General features: G+C 46.5%; 1 protein-coding gene across 2 annotated transcripts in view; it reads left to right on the top strand.

Moving 5' to 3' along the window:
• PALM (paralemmin) overlaps nt 1-21,645 on the top strand; it is a 388,481-nt gene that overhangs the window by 137,455 nt on the left and 229,381 nt on the right. The window lies entirely within an intron of this gene.

The following is a 21,645-nucleotide window of genomic DNA, read 5'->3' as shown; positions in this document are numbered from 1 at the left end:
GCTCTGCACTTCTCAGTGATGACATGAGGGTTCTCTGACTTTCTAATCCTGGTCCAGTTTACACCTCCCATTACAAGGCATTGAAATGCTGAGTTCTCCTGAAAGATGCAAAATGGGTTTAGAATGACTGGATCCTCCAGAATGTGCCTCACTCTGTCCCGATGTGTAGATGTGTATGTGGGGTTTCCCCATGTCCCTTAGAGCCAGACGCTAACACCATCACCCCCCCTCTTCATACCGTGTGGTACTGCCTTTCTCTCAGGCTCGGAGTGGTCTATAGGGCAATAGGCCCATGGCTGAGCCAAAAATGCAAAATGCTAGTGTGGGCCCGTTTTTTTGGGTCGAAGTGGGTCACTTTTTTGGCCTATGTGGGCCAGTTTGATAAGTTACTTCCCCATGCGGATAGTAGTTTTGACCAGTGTTGCTTAATAAATATTCTTTAAAGTGCACAATGTGCGTCACATTTTATCAACGCCCCACCCCCTTGGGTACTACTCAAGCAGTCTGTCACAAAAGGAATTAATTGCCATTTGCAACTGTTGTCCACTTTTTCATTGGTGTCCGAGACAATTGTATGCCCCAGTCCAACCCTGCCTTCTCTGCCCAACATTCGAAAAGCAGGGACCGAATTCTGGAATAAAACCGACACATTTCTGAACCCTGCATCTTCTGCGGAACCCTAAAGTTCCAAGACGCGATCACAACCCTGTGCAGCCAAAGCCCACTCTCTAATGGGCCGTCTAAGGTGCAGTCGCCCGAGCAGCCTAGGGGCAGGCCTTGGGATTTGTAGCCTGTCTATCCTATGAGACTTTCACAGCCTACCCCTTATCACCCACAGGGGGGAGACCCCCCCCCTCGAACCCTGATGGCTGTGTCTTCCCAGAAAACATATCCACATTGGCACATATCCCTGCCAATGTCATACATTGTGGTGTGCTATAATTAATTACCACGTCTATTTTCTATGCAGAGGCGTGGGTTGTTAACAGGGCTAGTTAGTTAGTGATGATACCTTCTCTACCACCCTGTGTTCACACAAATGGATGTCCACATCACTTTAGCTCCTGGCACACCCCGGTGTGCATTAACCATCACCTCCACGGGGCACCTCTTCCCTGTGCCTTTGAGTTCCCTGTGCTTTGTGGTCCATCTGTTCGGTTGCCACTCTTTCCCCTTTAATTCTAAAGCCCTCTCTCTGTGGTACAATTTGGTTGGTCCCATCTCTCTCCTTTGTTTCCAGTAGGGCCCTCTATGAGAGCCGGTGCACCTGTGGGTCATATGTCTCTGGGGAGGGAGTTCCAAAGTTTCACAGCTACGCAAGAAAAGGCTGATCCACCAAGTTTTTTCCTTGTGTATGATTTAGGTTCCAGGCAGATGCTGTGGCTGGATCTCAGTGTGGTCAGCTGATAAATGGTGATTTTGTTTTTGTATGAATTCTGCTCCCTGCAGTGGATTGCTGTTTGTGTTTTGCACATTATTTTGAATGCAATTCGTTGTTTGACTGGCAGCCAGAGTAGCATCTTTAGCGCTGGAGTGATGTGACCCCTTTGTGAGGGGTTGAGAAGAAGTCTATCAGCTGCGTTCTGTATATGTGCAGTTTCTTCAGTAAATAATCCGTCATTCTGATGTATAGGCTGTTGGTGTAATCTATCTGGGACATGATGAGAGAGATGATGGCAAGTGTTTTGTGCATGAAGGAGAGGAAGGGTGGAATCTTTTTGATCGTGTGTAGGTGGAAGAAGCATTTCATGATTATCGCATTTACTTCTAAGGTTAGCTCGTTGTCCATTAGGATCCCAGGGCTTTTGACAATTTTGGATTGTGTGGATGCTGTTCCTAGTTCTGTGTGCCATGGGATGTACTGGTTGCTTCCTTGGTTTTTGGATATAACCATGATTTCCATCTTGCCCGGGTTGACTTTGTGGCTGTTAGTGTTCATCAATTTGTAGAGTTCCTGAAACAGTCTATTAGCGTTGTGTTCTCGTCTTGTACATCTTTGATTTTGTAGATGATTTGGGCGTCGTCTGCGTAGTTGTAGCAAGTGAAGCCGTGTCTTTGGATGGGTTGATTAATGGTGTTGGGGGAAACTCCCAGGTGTGCCAGAGGTATACTGGAAGTTTTGGGATTCGAAGGGCCCAAAATCCTCCCCCTGGATACACAGAGGACTCAGTCAACCGCAAGTTCAAACTGCGGTTTATTACAGACAAAACCAACAGGGATCAGCACAGGAACAGAAAATATTCATGCACATCTTGCTCTACCTCAGCTTGCAGGTCGGTTTTACCCTCAAATGGCATCAGCACTTCATCACAACCTGGGCCCCTCTCCAGAAAACCTATCGGACCAGATGATTGGGTACTGAGCACTCTATATCCTATACTGGACACTATACATGTTATTCTACTGGCCCTAGCATGTCAGGTGGCTGGCCTGTTCCTTCCCCAAAAATCCAACTTACTATATTGTTGCAGAGTAGTGGATTTACCATTGGTTCTTGCCCGTGCCTACCCACCCCTAGGGTACTAAACTGTGATTGGCTAGAGCTGACGTCCCCAGGCCTGGGACACTAAAAGGTTCTCAGCTCACTGTGTACCCTTTCAAGGTGATGAGAATGATTATGTTTCTGTATTGTAACTTGTGTGCACCACCTTTGCCTTATGGGAATGCTCTCCTGTCCGGCACCACACTTGTTGCATACTGTTGAAGTCTGTGTCTGGCTGCCTGAGACTGGCTCTCCTTTCCCAGTGTTGATCACTGTCCATTGTCTGCTTCAGCCTCGTCACGTGTTCAGAGACCACACATTTGAGCTCCACAGCTCTGACTTATGAGGATTTATTCATATTTTCTGCAGAGGAAGAGTCATCTGGGGATTGGAATATCTTTTGTATCTCTTGACCTTGGCTGTGGAGCCTGTCTCACACACCTTGCTCTCTGTCCAGCTGAATCAGCTCTGCTTGTCTCTTGCTCAGAGGCCTGAGGCCTGCTTTAATTCTCCTAAACCTCATAACGCGGTTTCTACAGTGTCTAGGCGATACTACATTCCCATAGGTTAGTCACACTTGGCTCTGTCAGGTCCCATAGGTGTGCCTGCAGTTCCATAGGGTTATTCACGTTTAAGCATCTGCTAGCTTTGCTCAGGATCTCTTGCGCCTTGTGGTTTCTGTATTGCTGCATTTGGCTAATGGCAAAAATAATGAAAGCAATGACAGTATGAATATGTACCTGTCCCCTAACTATAGAACTGTACTCTTGTGTTCTTCATGTATTCGAGTGTGTGCTTATGTCCCTAAGTGTGAATGGCACGTGTGCTTCATGTCTAACATTGCTATGTCGTGGTGTCTCCAACGACGTCAGCAACATGGCTTCTTGGTGCTCTAGTCCAGGCTGTCCATATAGATCTCTCTGACCATGGCCTGCTGCTCTCACACAGGGATAGACCTGTATCGCACCTGGTCTGTATGTCTGGCTGAGGGGATACCTCTCAACATATTTGTCAATCATTGGTCCATTAGGGATTCACCCGAAATAGAATGGATGATTGCAGTGTTTCCTGGCCTTCTTTCTTGTCATGAATTTAGTCGGAGGGGGGCTGGAGCAGGATCCTGATTTGTGGGGTCATGTAGATGTTGAAGAGGAGTTGGGATAGGGAGGGTGCTTGTAGTACTCCACAGGTGGTGTCCTGTGGTGGTGATTTGAATGATTATATCCATACTGTTTCTGTTCTTTCAGACAAGAAAGATTTAATCCAGAGCAGCAGTGTGTCGGTGATCCCTATTTCTTCCAGTCTCTTGATGAGGATGTTGTGGCTGACTGTGTCGAACGCTGCAGAGAGATCGAGAAGTATCAGCGCTGAGTTTGTGTTGTAGTCTGTGTTGGTCCTTAGGTCATGCCAAATAGAAAGAAGTGCCTTCTTTGTCCCTCTCATGGGTCAGAAGCTGACTTTTGCCTGGTGGTTTTCTACGTGTTGCAGTGTTTGTTCATCGACATAGGTCTCCAATAGTTTTGACGGATAGGGAATGTTTGATATCTGTCTGTAGTTAGAGACGTCTTCGACATCACTCATTGTATCCTAGAGGAGTGGTTTGATGTATGCAGATTTGAAAGCCTGCGGTACTCTCCCTGTTTAGCGTGATTGGTTGAAGAGGTTTCTGTGACATTTCAATGGCGTGACTTGTGTACAGAATTGATTTATAAATGTCTGGTAGGCAGGTGTCCCTTGGAGAGCCTGATTTGTTGCTTTGTTTCACCAGCTTGAGGAATTTCTCTCTTGACATTTTTGTGAGGCTTTGCAGCTTGTTCTGTTGTTCTAGGGTAGGTAAATAGGGCACGTGGCACGGTCTCGTAGATTGATCTGCTTTGTATGATCCGATGGATGTCAGTGACTTTATTTTGTAAGTGGTCTGCGAGATCATTGCATAGTTTTTGTGAAGGTTGCAATGTGTTATTGCATCAAGGGGGATTTCTCATCTCGTTTACGATGTTCAATATTTCTTTCTGGGTGACGTTTGTGATTCAGTCATCGTAGTATTTCTTTTTGACTTTGAGAGTTTTCTTTTTGTATGCTCAGATTTGTTTTTGATAATTTATTCTTTTTACCTGGTCGTAGTTTTTCCTCCATTCTAGTTCAAATTTCAGTTTTTAAAAAATTGTATTGAGGTGGGGTGTGAACCATCTTGCCACTGCTTTTTTTGTGATGGGATGAAGGGTTTTTCTGGGGAGATGCTGTCTGTTGTTTCTGCATTCCATTTCTGGATTAGGTCCGCTTTTTTGTCTAGGTCCGTTCCGTCCAGGGTTGCGGTTGAAGGTTTGGAGGACCGGAATTATTTTAAGTTACTGCTTTTGATGGTATTCCAGTTTCTTTTGCAGATCGGTGTGAACCTTTGGGGCTGGTTGGATGCTTTAGATGGTAGTTGCATCACAAACTGTATGATGATGTGGTCGCTCCATAGTATTTGTATTGGTGGCGCAGTGGTCACAGTAACCCCAATTTATCTTTATATCTCCCCGTTCCTATTCACCCTACTTCACACTCTCCTGTTACCATAGCTTCCATTTCTCCTCTTCCCCAACAATGATTTGAAGCAGTCTGAATGGGGCCCTTAAGCGCTATGCAGGAAATGTGTATACATAACCCACTATCCACATAACTAACACTAACAAACACTTCCCACTCAGCAGCCTTATACAGTGAGTCTGCATGCCGTAGAGCAGAGGTTTGCAAGGGATCATGGGTGCCATACTCCAAAACATCTGGAGAGTTGCAGGTTGAAAACCCATGCCTAGGGGTAGAGAGCTGCTCACACACATTCCTAATTCCTTAGTTGTGTCCCCTCTGAATCTTCCTCTGACCCCCACACTCTACCACCAATCACTCTTCTTCAGGGCATCCTCGCTCATGGTTCTCAGTGTATTGACGTGAAATTAGGGCGGTTTAATGGCAGCACCTAAAATAACATCATAGTCTTTCATTCTCTCCAGTCCATTTCTGCTCCCTCTCGTCCGCCTCAACACTTCGAAGCAGCCATAGATTGTCAAATACGCTATACAGGAAAATGGCACTTCATAAGGAGCCCAGTGTGTGCTCACACCTCAGATGCAGTGGTCTTCAAGACCACACTGTGCAAAACGGCGAATGGCGGGCGATGTGGCAAACCACTGAGGACTTTGTTTTGGTTGGGGGGGGGGTTCACAGACTTGGGCGCTCTATCTAGTTCATTGCCAGAGGGTTGCAATGGGTGTTTTGAGTTCCCATGACTATGGCCCTCATTACAAGTTTGCCGGTCCGGGGCTTACCGGCACTGTTGTTTCCGGAACGGCAAACTTCTAGTCTCCTGGAGGATGCCATTCCGCCTGCCATGTCTGACCCTGGCAGGCGGAACGGCACATGCCAGCAGACTTTCACGGAAGCACTGGCACAGTTATTAACGGTGCCGGTGCTTCTGTGGTCCCTACGGGAATGGGGATCAACATTTTACCAGCACCTGACGTACCGGATCGTGGGAGCTGTAATGCCCCGGTTATTCCGGTAAGTCAGATGCTGGTAAATCATTACGGGTCAGGCGGCTACCTGCCAGGTTTTCCGGCACGGTTTCCACCTGACTCGTAATGAGGGGCCGGGCCATTCCTCATAGTGTCAGGGATTCCTTAACAGTACCACCAGAGAGCCCTGCTCTTTAAAGTCTCCTTTAAAATGTATTACGCCAGGCATAGGGTGCAGGGGCGGGGGCATCATTTAAGCATATGCCGACCATCATCTGAGTGAAACTTCATTAACGTAAACAAGACCACTAGCATGAAATGAGGAAGACCCCTCCCCCTCGCCCCATTGATGTCCATGGTACCAGGGCGTAGGCAGATAATGAGATTCCGTTGACATCCATGAGGCAAGTGATTAGGATGGATGAAAGGTTGAATGATTGATACTCCAATTGCATGTCTTCAACTAAAGTTGTGGAAATATGCACTGGGTATGAGGCCAGTGTTGTGAAAATAAGTGGCACTCCCTTTATGTTCAAAAGACCAGTTATGGGACTCCACTGAAGTGTATGGGACCATGCATGGCGAATGAGTCAGACTCTTTTGAATGGTGTGGGGCCATTCATGGGGAATAAGTGAGACTTCATTGACGTGTATGAGGCCAGTGGAGTGAGTGCAACTCTGTTTACCTTTATGCAGATAGTTGTGGCCAATAGGATCGGACTAGCACATAACATTGGCTCAGGCACCAATGAAAGAGGGTCCCATTGTAGCAAATTGCAATTAGTTCCATTTGAAACAGTTTATTTTATCAGTACACAAGGGGGCGTTTTTTTGGAAATATGTGTTGCAAATAGAGGGTAGTAAAGATTTTTTGTTCGGTAACACTGTCAAAACTACAAGCCACACACTGAAGTAACTCACGTGACTGCCACCCTTTGGCAAAAAACTGCCCCACTTCGACCCAAAAATATGGCCCACACTAGCATGTTGGGCCTGCATTTTGGGCATTGGGCCGGCATTTTGGGCATTGCCCTATTGCCCTATAGGCCAGTACGAGCCTGGTGGCTAATGAGTGAGACTCCAGAAGCGTATGAGTCGAGAGGATAGCTCAGGGGCAACGCGCTCACCTTAAAAGCAAGATGATGCAGAGCAATACAGGTTCGATCCCCGGATCCGCACTTAGAAACCTCTAGTTATTAAGCACGTTATAAATAACCAATTAAAATAAAAAATCTCTTGAGGTCAACTGAAGTGTGGAAACGAGGAAGAGTCCATTGAAGCGGGTGGAGCCAGTGATGATGAAAGCATGAGACGGAAGTGGAGGAGGCCAATGATGAGGTGTGGAATCAGTCCCAATCTCTCCTGTCTGCTGCTAATAGACTCCATCCCAGCGGGAAGCAAGGTTTGAGGCATAGGGATGTTTGCTGCTCTGCTAAAAGAAGTTCATAGGGCCCTGTAGCCCCCATCAATGTCAGTGGTGAGTTTGGTGTGTCATGTGTAACCTGCCACAGCCAAACCCCCACCCTCGACAAACTACTGATAGAAGTTTAGAGAGCATGTATTCGGCTCTCAATTACTCAAATCCTCCAAGCTTATAGTGATTTCACGATCACTAGCAAAAACCTGACTTTTCTTTTTAAACATAAAATAGTCCATTTTGGAAGAAATTCTTAGGAAAAAGGGCCTAAGTGGTGGGAAATAATGACTCTAAGTGGGAGAGATGGGGACAAACGGGAGAAAGGGACCAGTCGTCCAGCGTAGAGAGGGAGCGATGGGGTCGGGGACCGATAGAAGAGAGAGGGTGCTGTAGGCCAGAGAACAGAGATGGAGCTGTGAGCCAGAGAGCAGAGAGGGAGCTGTAGGCCATAGAGCAGAGAGGGAGCTGTGGGCCAGAGAGCAGACAGGTGGAGCTGTAGAGCAGAGAGCAGAGAGGGAGCTGTGGGCCTGAGAGCAGAGAGGGAGCTGTTGGTCAGAGAGCAGAGAGGGAGCTGTAGGCCAGAGAGCAGAGAGGGAGCTGTCAGCCACAGAGCATAGAGGGAGCTGAGGGCCAGAGAGCAGAGAGGTGGAGCTGTAGAGCAGAGAGTAGAGAGGGAGCTGTAGGCCAGAGAGCAGAGAGGGAGCTGTGGGCCAGCAGAGAGGTGGAGCTGTAGAGCAGAGAGCAGAGAGGGTGCTGTAGACCAGTGAGCAGAGAGGGAGCTGTGGGTCAGAGAGAAGAGAGGTGGAGCTGTAGAGCAGAGAGTAGAGAGGAAGCTGTAGGCCAGAGAGCAGAGAGGGAGCTGTGGCCCAGAGAACAGAGAGGTGGAGCTGTAGAGCAGACAGTAGAGAGGGAGATGTAGGCCAGAGAGCAGAGAGGGAGCTCTAGGTCAGAGAGTAGAGAGGGTGCTGTGGGCCAGAGAGCAGATAGAGGGGGCTGTAGGCCAGAGATCAGAGAGGGAGCTGTAGGCCAGAGAGCAGGCGGGGAGCTGTGGGGCAGACAGCAGAGAGGGAGTGATGGGCCAGAAAGCAGCAAGGGAGATGTTGGCCAGAGAACACAGGGGGTTGGGGGTGTAGGCCACAGATCAGAGATGGGATAGGCCAGAGGGCAGAGAGGGAGCTGTTGGTCAGAGAGCAAAGAGGGAGCTGTAGGCCAGAGAGCAGAGAGGGAGCTGTCAGCCGCAGAGCATAGAGGGAGCTGTGGGCCAGAGAGCAGAGAGGTGGAGCTGTAGAGCAGAGAGTAGAGGGGGAGCTGTAGGCCAGAGAGCAGAGAGGGAGCTGTGGGCCAGCAGAGAGGTGGAGCTGTAGAGCAGAGAGTAGAGAGGGAGCTGTAGGGCCGAGAGCAGAGAGGGTGCTGTAGGCCAGTGAGCAGAGAGGGAGCTGTGGGTCAGAGAGAAGAGAGGTGGAGCCGTAGAGCAGAGAGTAGAGAGGGAGCTGTAGGCCAGAGAGCAGAGAGGGAGCTGTGGCCCAGAGAGCAGAGAGGTGGAGCTGTAGAGCAGAGAGTAGAGAGGGAGCTGTAGGCCAGAGAGCAGAGAGGGAGCTCTAGGTCAGAGAGTAGAGAGGGTGCTGTGGGCCAGAGAGCAGATAGAGGAGGCTGTAGGCCAGAGATTAGAGAGGGAGCTGTAGGCCAGAGAGCAGGCAGGGAGCTGTGGGGCAGACAGCAGAGAGGGAGTGATGGGCCAGAAAGCAGCAAGGGAGATGTTGGCCAGAGAACACAGGGGGTTGGGGTGTAGGCCACAGATCAGAGAGGGGATAGGCCAGAGAGCAGAGAGGGAGCTGTGGGCAAGAGAGAAGAGAGGGGGTGGTGGGCCACAGAACAAAGAAGGAGCAGTGGGCCAGAGAGAAGCAATTGGCAGATGTGGGGGGGTGGTGAGCAGAGACGGAGCGGTGGGTTAGGATGGAACGGTGAACCCGAGAGGGAGTGATTTGAAGAAGTGATAGACCAGAGAGGGAGCAGCGGCAGAGTGTAGAGTGGGAGAGGTGGGTGAGAGAACAGGTGGGAACAGTGTGCCAAAAGGGTAGTGGTGAGCTAGAGAGCTGAGGAGCGCTGAAGCAGAGAGGAAGCGGTGGGCCAGAGAACAAGTGGTGGGCCAGACAGAAGAATGGGAGCGGTGAGCCAGAGAACAGAGAACAAGTGGTGGGCCAGACAGAAGAATGGGAGCGGTGAGCCAGAGAACAGAGAACAAGTGGTGGGCCAGACAGAAGAATGGGAGCGGTGAGCCAGAGAACAGATAACAAGTGGTGGGCCAGACAGAAGAATGGGAGCGGTGAGCCAGAGAGCAGAGATGAAGCGTTTGCCCAGAGAGGAAGAGGTGCGTCAGAGAGCAGAGTGAGAGCATGGGGCCACAGAACAGAGACGGTGTGATGAGGGCGAGAGAGGGAGCGGTGGGCCAAAGAGCAGAAATGGTGCAATGGTCAGAGAGGGGATGATAGGCCAGAGAGGGAACAAATGGCAGGAAAGAGGAAGCGAGTTGCAGATTGGAGGCGAGGATAAGAGAAAGCGAGCTGTGGCAGGGACTGGGGAATGCGTGCTGTTACTTGGCAGTGTGACAGTGTGACAGAGTACATGCATGAGTGGGAGAGTGAGAGGTTTGAGAGTGTAAGTTTTATGAGGAATTGATGAGTGGGAGGGTGTGGGTGTCTTGGGGATTGGAGAACATAAAAGGGGAATATTTGCAGCATGGCAATTGATAACGATCAGTAACGTTAATAATATAAAATAGGCATGCACTTTAATTAATTATCCAGGCAAGCAAAATATGACAGAGGCTACTCAGGACCCAATATAGATAGGGTCAACTCTAAAGCCAACTCAGAACTGGACAAACAAGAGTGAAGGTGGCTAGCCCTGTCTTTGCGCGAGTTGATTGACTCGCTCAAACAGCTGGGAAAACCACTCTAGCTCTGAGTGCATTCTAAACTTTGTGAGCTGGAATTCGAGAGGCTGCTTTAATCTCTTACATAATGAAGATCTTATGGGTTTCCCGGTACAGTTCGATTTTATTTTACTCCAGGAAACATGGTGTAGAACTGAACTGTGCTGGGATGGTTTTATGGTGATTTCTAACTGTGCACATGGTGTCACTAAGGGTCTCCCCAAAGGGAGCCTTATTATAGCGGCCAAAATAAAAAACGCACTGGTAAAAACGGGTGAATGGCGTTGTTCACACCATTTTCTCGTGGCTTCCTTTCAGCTGGGGGCCATCCAGGACTTTGTAGCCATTCTCATTGTCAATGTGTATTGGAACCCGAATGAACTGTCTGACTTGCAACTTGCCAACGAGCTAACCAATTTGGGATCTATCATTGAACAGTGGCTTCAGAATAACAAGGGTGGTCAGCTTGTGATTGCCGGGGACCTTAAGGCCGACTGTTACAGTGAATGTATGCTTGGCAACATCATCTAAGCCAATTCTTGTGATTTAGTTAAAACCGGGGGTAACCCGAAGCAGAGGGGCAGAATGTGGACTCATTTTGCGGAACTGTGGGCTCTTGATATTCTGCACAATGATCATTTTACATGGAAAGCCTGAGGTCTTACCTCGATTATTGACTATATCTTTCTATCTAGTAGCCTGTCAACATGTATGCGAAAATTCGAGATCAAAGAAACTAGTTGTAGCGATCACTGTTTTTTGATGTTTGAAACAACTGTAAATGTTTAAAGTACAAAGGTATACATGTACAAACATGATTTGCTCTCTAGTGTAAATGGTAATAGAATAAAGTGGACTCATGGCAAAAACATCAAGTTCACCTCCACTATGGTTAAAGACTTTGAGACCAGACTTCCTATCAATGGGCTGACTGCTATTCTGCTGTGAATTTTTCCACATACATTCATTTCATCACAAACAATTTCGAGAAACAATTGTATAAAAATTACAAATCAAATAAACAACTGAATCACAGTACCTTTAGCAAAGTCCATGAACGCAGACGTGCATATAGGAAACAGTTAAGACATCTTCACAAATCAGGTCTTCCCCAATCAGATATCAAGGTAATGACAATTAAACAAAGCTATAGAAATTGGCTGATCCACCATCGCGGTCAATGTCCACAAATGGATGGTGAATCTATGTTAAGAGCCTTGAAGGGCTCCAACTGCACAAACATTTGGTCCTTAATTAATGAATTAGAAAGACCTCAAAAGTTGGCTAATATGAATACCATTAATGAAGATACATGGCTAGGCCATTTTGCCAATTTGTACATCCCCAATAACAGTACAGAACTTATAGAGGTAAACTGGAGACCGAACTGGACCCTAAAATATACTAAAGAAGACATTATGAGCCTTATAGTAAAATCCAAAAATTCGGATGCTCCTGGTCCCAACAATCTTTCCAACAAACTGTTAAAGCTCGATCCAGTTAATTGGGCCAATATTTTGTTCTTGCTGTTTGAAAATGTTCTTCTTTCTAAACACATCCCCATATTCTGGAGGGTTTCTATTATAATCCCTGTATTTAAAAAGGGCTCCTAGTTAGCTCCCTCCAGTTACAGACCTATCGCAATTGCGGATCCTGAATACAAACTATTTGCTTCCTTAGTCTTACGGGATTTGAACAAATGGAATACAGATAAGCATATTCTTGACCCAAAACAAATCGGCTTCAAAAAAAATATTGGTACCGACTGCGGAGGCCTAATACTAAAATCGTTAAGTTCCAGATCTATAAAAGGGGGAAAACCACCAATTTTTGTGGCGTCAATGGATCTAAGCTCCGCCTTCGATCTTGTTGACAGAAAAATTCTTTGGCAACTACTCAAAGTTCTTGAAATCCCAATCCATTTGTTTGAAATTATCATGGCTCTCTACTCTGATACTAGGATAAGAGTATGATTAAATTCAGTAGGACTCCTCTCTAGAGAACTCGTTATTCCAAATGGCCTTCAACAAGGTTGCATGTTAGCCCCCACTATTTTTAATCTTTATGTGAGTGGTGCCAATAAAGCATTGAATAATAAGGGTCTGGTCAGTCCCAAATTGAATGATAATTGGTTGTCCTGGATGGCATATGCCGATGACTTCCTTCAAATGGATAATACGAAGGTAGGCCTTCAACGACTGCTTAAGGCCTTTGAGAAGTTTATTCTTGATTTACGACTTAAAATGTATCCATCTAAGGCAGTTATTGTACGCTTTGGTAGACCTAATAAGAAGGAAAATGCTTTTACATGGTTTTGTGGCAATAAAACTATCAAAGCCCAATCTGCTTTGGGAAGTTCTCCGTGACTCTGTTGAGAGAGTTCTATATTACAAAAGTTACACCTCATCTTACGTATGGCCTGGAATTGTTTTCGGATGATATACATGCATATTTGACTTACATAGAAGGCAACATCTGGAGGTCTATACTCTTTTTCCTACCAAAATGTTTGCCATTAGAATTGATCAAATACGAATTCGGCTTAACTTCCCTTGCCACTTCTGTTATCTGGAAACAAATGTGTTTGTGGCGTAAATGCCATATGGTGGCTGAGGATACTTTGTACGTATGTGCTGCTAGGGATCCTGCTAACCCTTTTTTCAACACGCTACATGAGGAGACGATGCAATGCTTAGTTAGGATTGGTATGTCTGTAGTCTCACTTCGCAACAATCCCGAGAAAGTTAAAACTAGCCTCTTGGGTTTGGATTGGCAAGCAACCAAAAGTAAAATTACCAAAACTAAACTATATAAATATGCATGTTCCATTTGGAAATGGTTCCCGGCCATGGAAGGCTATCTTAAGGAATATCCAAGTAAGCAAATGCGGAATGATTACATGTGTTTCAGATTCAACGCAATTCAAACAAATCAAATTAAATATATTAGAAACTGCATTTCAGGGGACCGGAAATGGTGTCGATTCTGTAAAAAGGAAGGAGTCGTTGAAACACTAAAACACATTCTCTTGGTGTGTCCTGGGCTTTTGCCCTATAGGGTAAGTTATTTTGCTCAATTTGTACAATCAACCTACGAGGTAAACAGAGAATTCATATGGCATAGAATGTTACATGAGAATTCAGCTATACTGAACATTCGGGTCACTTCTTTTTTGAGAAATGTTTGTGACTAATACTAATGTGGTGAACGGCTGTTATTTTGTTTTGCCCTCTTTTATCGCTTGCTGCTTCTTTTTTAGGGCCCTATTGTGTAATTTTCTCAGGACCAATATTAGGTTAAGGAAAGTTGTTTTAGGTAAGGGTCCAAACTTTAATGAGATCATTTGTATGATTCGAACCAACACCCTAGCTGCTACTGTTTTGTTTAATCGGTTACATTACTTAATTTGGTGTTTTAAAAAAAGAGATTTTCTTCTCACTATGAATTAGTATTTCAAGAAAAAATAATTAAATGTTTAAGCTATCTGATTTCTATTATGTAAGCTTTTATTCTGAGATAGAATCAATTGGGTTTTATTCTACTTAAGTTAATATTTTGTCTTCTCTGTATTGTATTGTTTTGTTTCTTTCACACTCTGTAAGTTTGTACATTGTTTGTTGTTCTTATCTTTTTGTAAAGGTTTATTACAAACCAAAACAAATAAAAAAAAAAATTAAAAAAGTTGAGCAAAACAAACACTGTTCTGTCAAACTTGGGGCATCTTTCTTATAAAGTGAAAGCATAGGCAACCTATAGCAAATAGTTATAACCTGGCTATCTTGCAGTTTCACAAACACTGCCTTTTTTTTCATCCTGGCTGCCTTATACCTGGCTTTGTCACATCCTCCAGTCACAAGAAATCTGATGCAGAAATGCTGCAAAAAGTACAATTTTGTGCCAGAAAATGTCAATGTTTATACTACAAAATGTTACATTTCATGCAACAATATCCTCGAGTGTAAGTTGTATTAGCCCTGCATTTCTGCCGCCTGTTATCCAGCAGTTGTAGTCAAGTGCCCTCTGCAAACATCTCCTGGTACTGACCTCATCTGCTGCATATTGCTTTATCAATGCTTATTTCATCTGACTTGCAATGCGAATACAGTGTTTTAGCTCCGAGCTGGCCACTGACAATAGTTCCTGCATGGCCTCATATACTCCCCAGGACAGGGGCCCTGTGCCTCTTTATCTCCCCTCCCCCATCAGTCAGTCTCCTCCACCCCACCCATGATCTCAATCGCGCATAGTTCATCAAAACAAGAGCAGGAAGTCAGCTGATGTCAGCCTGTTTATCGTGCTTTGTACTGGAGCATGGGGCCATGGGGGAGGGGCAGTCATTAAGAGGCTGTCTGTGTGCGTGCCTGTGTTGGAGCAGCAAGTTAGTGACTGGGTGCTTGTGTATTCATGTATCTGGCCACACTGCACGCCTGTGTATGCATGCGCCTGATTGCTTGTATATTCACGTGTCTGCATGGCTGTGCCTTTACCCCTGCTTATATGTTGTATCCTTGAATCTGTCACTTGTCTGTACGTGCATGCCGAGTTTTTCTACCTCTGTGTATTGCCGTCATCCATAGATGTGTCTGTGGGGGTCATTATAAGTTTGCCGGTCCGGGAAAAGTGCTGGTAAAAGTGCTGTAATTCAGTGACCCACACTTTTCCCGACCAGCAAACTGCAAGTTTGCTGGTGAGGGTTACCTCATTTACCTCCAGCCCAGAGCTGGAGGTAACTCAGGCCCCCTCTGGCAAAAGACAGCTGCTATTTCCGGCACCGGTGCAGGAAATACTGGCAGTCTCCTCCGTGGAGTCCTATGGGGCTCCATGGAATGGGGATTTACCGGCGTTGCCGGAACCTGGAATATCAGGCACTGGTGATGATAGGTCAGTTTCCCGGTATCCGGATACCGGGAAACACGTAATGACCCCGTGTGTGTTTTGACTTTTGCAGGTTGATATGTTGAAGTGCATGCTTGCCTGTCTATCTAGTTAAATTAAAACAGCCAATCCACAATTTGTAATCTCGCAGATTTTCCACAATTGAGGCAGTAATGGTTTTTAAATGTGGCGCCATTTCCTCTTACAATACAGTCAAACTTGTAAATAGGCCTACAGTGTTTGTAATTTCCTGTGTGTGTGTGTGTGTGTGCATATTCTGCCTATGTGCAGTAAAATTCGACTCCCCTTCCCGCTCTAATCTTTACCGTTAGCGCTTTGAAGCTGCTTCAGGGCAGCTTAAGGGCTATAAAAGCCACTAACAGAAACTATACTCTCTGCATATCCTTGTGCCGTTGCATTTGACTATCACTACCTACACTTGACAAGAGGATAGGATTGAGATGTGTGGGAAGAGGGCTCCCTCTCTAGAAAATATTGAAAAACTTGAGGCCAAAAATGTGTTTAGAGCAGAATTTACTCATGAAAATTTAAGTTTTTCAGGCCCTTCTGATCGAGTATGCATAAAACCTAACAGCCTATCAAGGGCTCTGCTAATACTACAATTCACCAAGCTGATGCCAGAGATCTGCCAGTTGCAACATTGCCATGCCAGTTTCATAATTCCAAAGATGAGCACACATTGGAGTTCCAAATTCTAGTTTTCCTTCCAATAATTGCCATGCCAGTTTCACATTACCACTGTCAAGCACATATTGGAATGGCAGTTTTACACTACCCCCGAAAAATTGCCAGGCACGTTTCAACCCTGCCAGGCCATTTTCATGTTGCCTCAGAGAGCACCACTCACATACTAGGTATTGCCATCATATGCACAGGTTGGTAATTTTGCTCTATTTTAGACTTTGTTTTCGCATGCCAAGGTGCAGCCCACCATCACTGACAGGGGACTCCCACCTGCCTCTCTGCAAGGACATCAACAAATACATTCGAGTCTCCCATCGAACGTTCAGGCAGACACATCCATAGACATAGGCATGCACACGCTTTACACCAGGGCTCAAGTCCAGGGAACATGCGAGTGGACGGCGTCCACCCTATGTGTTTGCAATGCATTTAAAAAAATGTAAGAAGTGCAGCTGTGTCCGGGATTCGAACCCAGGTAGTGTGGTTGAGAGACAAGAAACTTAGCCGGAGACCACAAGAACCTCTAAGCAGATGATTGTATAACATTCCTATTTACTCTTTGCTGTGCAGGATACGATTTCTTACATGGCACACCTTTTCTTTTTAGAAAGCAATGTTTTAAGAAAACATGTTATCTTGGCAAATACTTATTTGTCCTGTCCACTTTCTTGATTTGAGAGACACCCCAAAATTAAATATGTACATTTCTTTCAATTTACGTTCACTGCCTGGGGCGTCACGTGCCACTCTTTACGTCAGAGACCCTTTTTTTTAATTTTAGGATTTGAGTCCTGCTTTACCTGCTTTAGGCACATGGGACCTGGCATGGAACAAGGAAAGCAGCTACATACTACCTTTCATTAAGAAGGTATTGTAGGTGTCTAATGCTTCTGGGAAACATTTATCTGCCTGATGTAGACTGGCACACCCCAGAGGCAGCTACAGCTAGAAGCGCACCTAAACTGGGCTCTCTGCAGGGGGTGTTACCATAGAGTATGGGATTAATATAAAAGCAATTACACAGAAGATTCATGGGGGGAATTAGTTGGTGTTCCAAGCACATCAATTAGACTATTGGTGTCTGTTTAGGGGTACACCGTGACCCTCCCGCCCCCAATCCTACCCCAGATGGTATTGGTTTTTCTAGCCTGCTGGTTACATCCCTGGGGAATGTTGTTTTGTACGGTATGGTTAAGGGTTGAAACATCCATTACCTGGGTCTTGGGGGGAGGCGTGGCACAAGGGTGTTTAATTTCACATGTTAGATTAGTGTGTGTGTGTTCAAAAACCCATACACAGATGGCCACACCCTGGATGTCCTGTTTGCATGCAACATTGACTTTGAATCCCCAACCTACATCCAGCAATAATGGACTGACAGAACACTGGCCTCCAACAAAATGCAAAAAAGCAAGACCCACTGTAAAATGAGAGAGACTCAGGGAGCCTTGAGCTGGCATCACCTCAAGACCTATCCGGTAGAGAACTTAAGCTGCCCATTCACAAAACCTCAATAACACATTCCCATGAATGTTGCCCAAGTATAATCCTTAATGCTGCAAACAATGCACTGGAGCACTGCCCTGGACATTCTGGCTCTATGATCCATTTAAAGATTCAAGTCTGAAACTGGCTGGGGAGCTCCCAGCTTCAAGAAGGAGCTGCTAGTAAAGAATAGATAGGAAGACTCAAGCTCAGATGGTGCAAATTGAATCTTTCCATTGATGCAAAAGCCTGTAAATACATGTTTGGCTAAAGTAACAATAGAGCGAACACCTTCACTAGAACTAGCACACTCTTCATAATGTTAAGGAAACTCTCCAATTCTGAACAGATTGTCCGTAACACCACCGGGACCCAATATCTGGCAGAGAGCCTGACTTGATTTTCTGATGAATAATTAAAAAGAGTCAATTTAAAATAAATTACCAAAAGAGCTTTTTCATAACCATAGCAGCAGAACCAACCAAGCCCACCAACTTCAGGTTCTTCAGGCTAATACCAGAAAAAGTTAATTCCAGTCTCCTATGCACAGAGCTATCTCTTTGCAGCCTCACTAATGAAAGATATGATAACTCTGGGCCCTTGCATCACAAAACTTTGCAAAGTAACTCCTCAGACGGGTCTCCTGAAGTCGTCTTGTGGGTAAATGAAGATACTGTGCCTTGTTCTTCAGGTAAGTTTATTCCAGGTTACCAGGTAAGTCATATGCATGTTAGATCCTGACATAAGCACTGGCCATCCACACACACACCAGCACCCCTTCCAACTGACCTGGAACACTCCAACTACCAAACCTCCAACCTTCCACAGTGACCTCACCACACTCCACATACCATGGCCCACACTAAAGAACAAGCTACAACACACCTACTCCCGTTAGCCAACAAAACCACACGTAAAGGATCAGAAGGACCGAAGCCATATGACCCACCTCATTTACATAAACCTCAGATGCACCCACCAAGCACATATGTAACCAGCATGCAACCCAGTAGAAGAATCCAGCAAAATCAAACAATAGCCCAGACCTCATGCCCATACCTCAACCAGATACACCACCGAGGAAACGACAATCCAAACTTCCAAATCCAAATACTAAAACCATAGTTCCCAAGTACTAAGAGGGAAACTCAAAAATGTCGCAATACCAACGGGAGACTAACACCCTGAAAGAAAACAACACCAACCAAAGGATCTCCCAGTACAAGAAACGCCAAAGACAAAAATGTTGGTGAATGGCAGTTGGGAACAACAGGATGCCACAAATGAAAACACAGCCAGAACAGCAACCTGCCACCACACATGCGGTGTTAGACCACTCTGCCTACAGGAAATCAAAACAAAGACTAATGCACCCAAACAAATGCATTCTCTGACCGAAATACCCCCCCCCCCAAACAAACCATGGGGAAAGGACCCACACAACTCCACCAGCGAAACAAACCAGTAAACAAATGACACTAAAACCTGTCAAATAAGGAGCCCTACAGATTCGGGCTACATGCTTGACATCCGGAAGTTATGGATCACACACATGGAAAAGCATGACAAAATGATACAAATCCCGTCTGCAACCAAAAGCAGCCAAAAAGGTCAATGTCCCACTGCAACCACAGCTCCATGCACCAAAGCAAAAATGCACCCAGATCCTAGCTGTAAACCTACAGCCCCAACACCGAAAATGGTGCACCCAAATCCAAGCAAGGCCTCAGCTCCAACCTCTGTCTGTAACCCTCAGCCCCAAACTCCATCTGTAGCCCTCAACCCCAAACTCCGGCTGTAGCCCACATCCCCAACCTCCAGTTGTAGCCCACAGCCTCATGCACAACAACAAAACTACAGTGTCACAGCAAAACTCCAGAAAGGCATCCCGGCAATCATGGCCGTAATTTTAAGGGGTTGGCCGGGGGTGTTTGTCCCCCCCAACATTCATGGCACACTATTTTGTCCCCTTTCATTTGGCTGGGGCACCTTTTCTTCAGATGTCATGTCCCCCCCAACATTTTCAGCAAAGCTACTCCACTGCCGGCAATCAGACGTCTGCCATGAAAGAAGAAAAGCAACCACCCCTAACGCCATCAGACGGGAAATCCTGAAGGCAGCTGATGAGCGCATCTGGCGATTCTGGTTCATTGGACTACAGCATGCGACCCAGTTCATCTCAAGATCTGCATCCCACAGGCATAGACTGTGGAATGCCTCGGCTATTTAATGCCTAGCTGTGATCACAGTAAGTGAGCACCCGGGACTGTCAATTCTGTGTCAAAGGACTCAATTCCCAACAACGCTGCACCACAAACCTCCCGCCACTGAATTCTCCGTCATAAGGCTGCAGAATAGGTCTTCAGTCTAGCTGCGAATGGGCCTCTCATGTGCCCTTACTCCTCTCACCGATCGATAACCGCACTCAAGCTCAGCGCACAGTGAAAACCAAACTGAAGCTGCCAACAGGACGTCACAGCTCTCACTATCCTACTCCTGCTATGCCCTACTAACCTTGCCTTCCCCTCTCTTTTCAGATCCGCCAGGGCGCCTGGGGACCACTTCCGGTGGTGACAGTGCGTGGTGCAAATACCTTTAAGATAATATTTAACATAACTCCTTCAAACCCCCCTTGTCCTCGTGTCCCATTCCTCACCTCCTCCTCCACCTGCACACCTCTTTTCTTGGCAGTTGTAGGCGGCATATTATTGTTCTCCTTCTACTGCACCTGTAAAGACCCCTCACGCCAAGGTCACCTGGCGCACAACTCTACGAATGCTCATCCATTCCAAGGGTAGAAAAAGTTCCCAGCTGAACAGGACATACATTTCCAGGGCCGCTTGGCCTGACGCCTACCGCAAGGTAGAATTAGGCTGCATAAGCAGTACCTATAACCTGGCATGGTGCTATTTTGGTGCAGATCCTGTGGTGCTGGGTTATCGGAACTGATCAATGTTTGTGGGCATGTGGTTGCCACAACTTTTCATTTTCAGGTTTGCATTGAGGGGTGTGACCAAATTCCTTGTGGTGAGGGAGTGGGGTGTGTGCGAGAATGATCCACTCCAGCTCTGGTGGGAGAGTACCTGGCTGCGTGCGGTATGCGAGGTGTGGTTTTGGTAGTTTGCACCTATCTCATGCGTCAGCCGTCGGATCACATAGAATCAAGGGCATCTAGGGCATCTGCAGGTGGGGTGGAGGGGTATTGATTGGACCGTGCAGCCCCGGGTCATGAGCATGTTAGGAGTGAGAATGTGGGGCCTCAGGAAGGGAGGATTAAATCACTTGCTTGACACTAGATTTTAATCTCACTTTAAAATATCAGATCTCCGCTATACTGCATGTGCTTCCATTCAACTGCCTTTTCCTCTTACAAATGAAGCACGTCCTGCCTCCTTTCTTTCCGCCCTACGGTTGGGCCACTGTGCATGGCATTTTTTCTGGCCTTTCTTCCACCTCTTTGACCACCCCTAATTGGCACTCTGCCAGTAACTCTGCTCTGGTACACAATCCTTTCCCCCTGCACCTCCACATTTATGTCCAAATGATCTGCATGGTTTTCAATGCACGAGCCCTGGCCCAGCCCAGATGCTTGGCTGGAAAGCAGCAGGTCGCCACAGCGTGGGGTGGGCGAGTCACAAGAATGTGCGCGGACCGACCATCCCTACATTTCCACTCCAGAAAATCCCTTTTTAGCAGTGGTAGGACTGTGGGGAAAGAACTGGTGGTGCTCTGACCTGGGCTAAATGTGGCAGAGCGTGGGGCTGGAAAATTTCTTGGGCTTCATTGCATGCTCGTTCGGTGCGATACCAGCAAATGGTAATACCGTTTCCGACACTTGGGGCTTTATTATGCATATGCCGGTCTGGAAAAAGGTGCCGGTAACAACGTGTACCAGCACCTTTTCTGGACTGGCACACTCCAAGCCTGCCAGTAGGGACAGTGAACTACCGGCAGGCCTGACCTGCTGGTAGTTCAGCCCCTTACTGGCAGACAATTAACTGAAGCACAGGCACCGTTAACAATGGGACTCAATGGGAATGGGAATTTATTGTTACTCCGATGCCTGTATTATCCCAGATATCGGGAGGCGGAAACAGTAAGCCAAGATTGCCGATAAAATGCCGGTACTTACCAGCAATCTCATAATGAGGCCCTTGGTCTGCTGAAATGACTGCCAGATTCCAAGTGCAGGTAAATCCTCATTGGACTCCATGGGGGATTTGTCGGTATTACCGGCACTGGTATTGCAGGA

Source organism: Ambystoma mexicanum, chromosome 1p (assembly GCF_040938575.1).
Source record: "Ambystoma mexicanum isolate Mex_15411 chromosome 1p, UKY_AmexF1_1, whole genome shotgun sequence".
NCBI lineage: Eukaryota > Metazoa > Chordata > Amphibia > Caudata > Ambystomatidae > Ambystoma > Ambystoma mexicanum.
The sequence above is the reverse complement of the archived record's forward strand: the minus strand, read 5'-3'. Positions and strand labels throughout refer to the sequence as shown.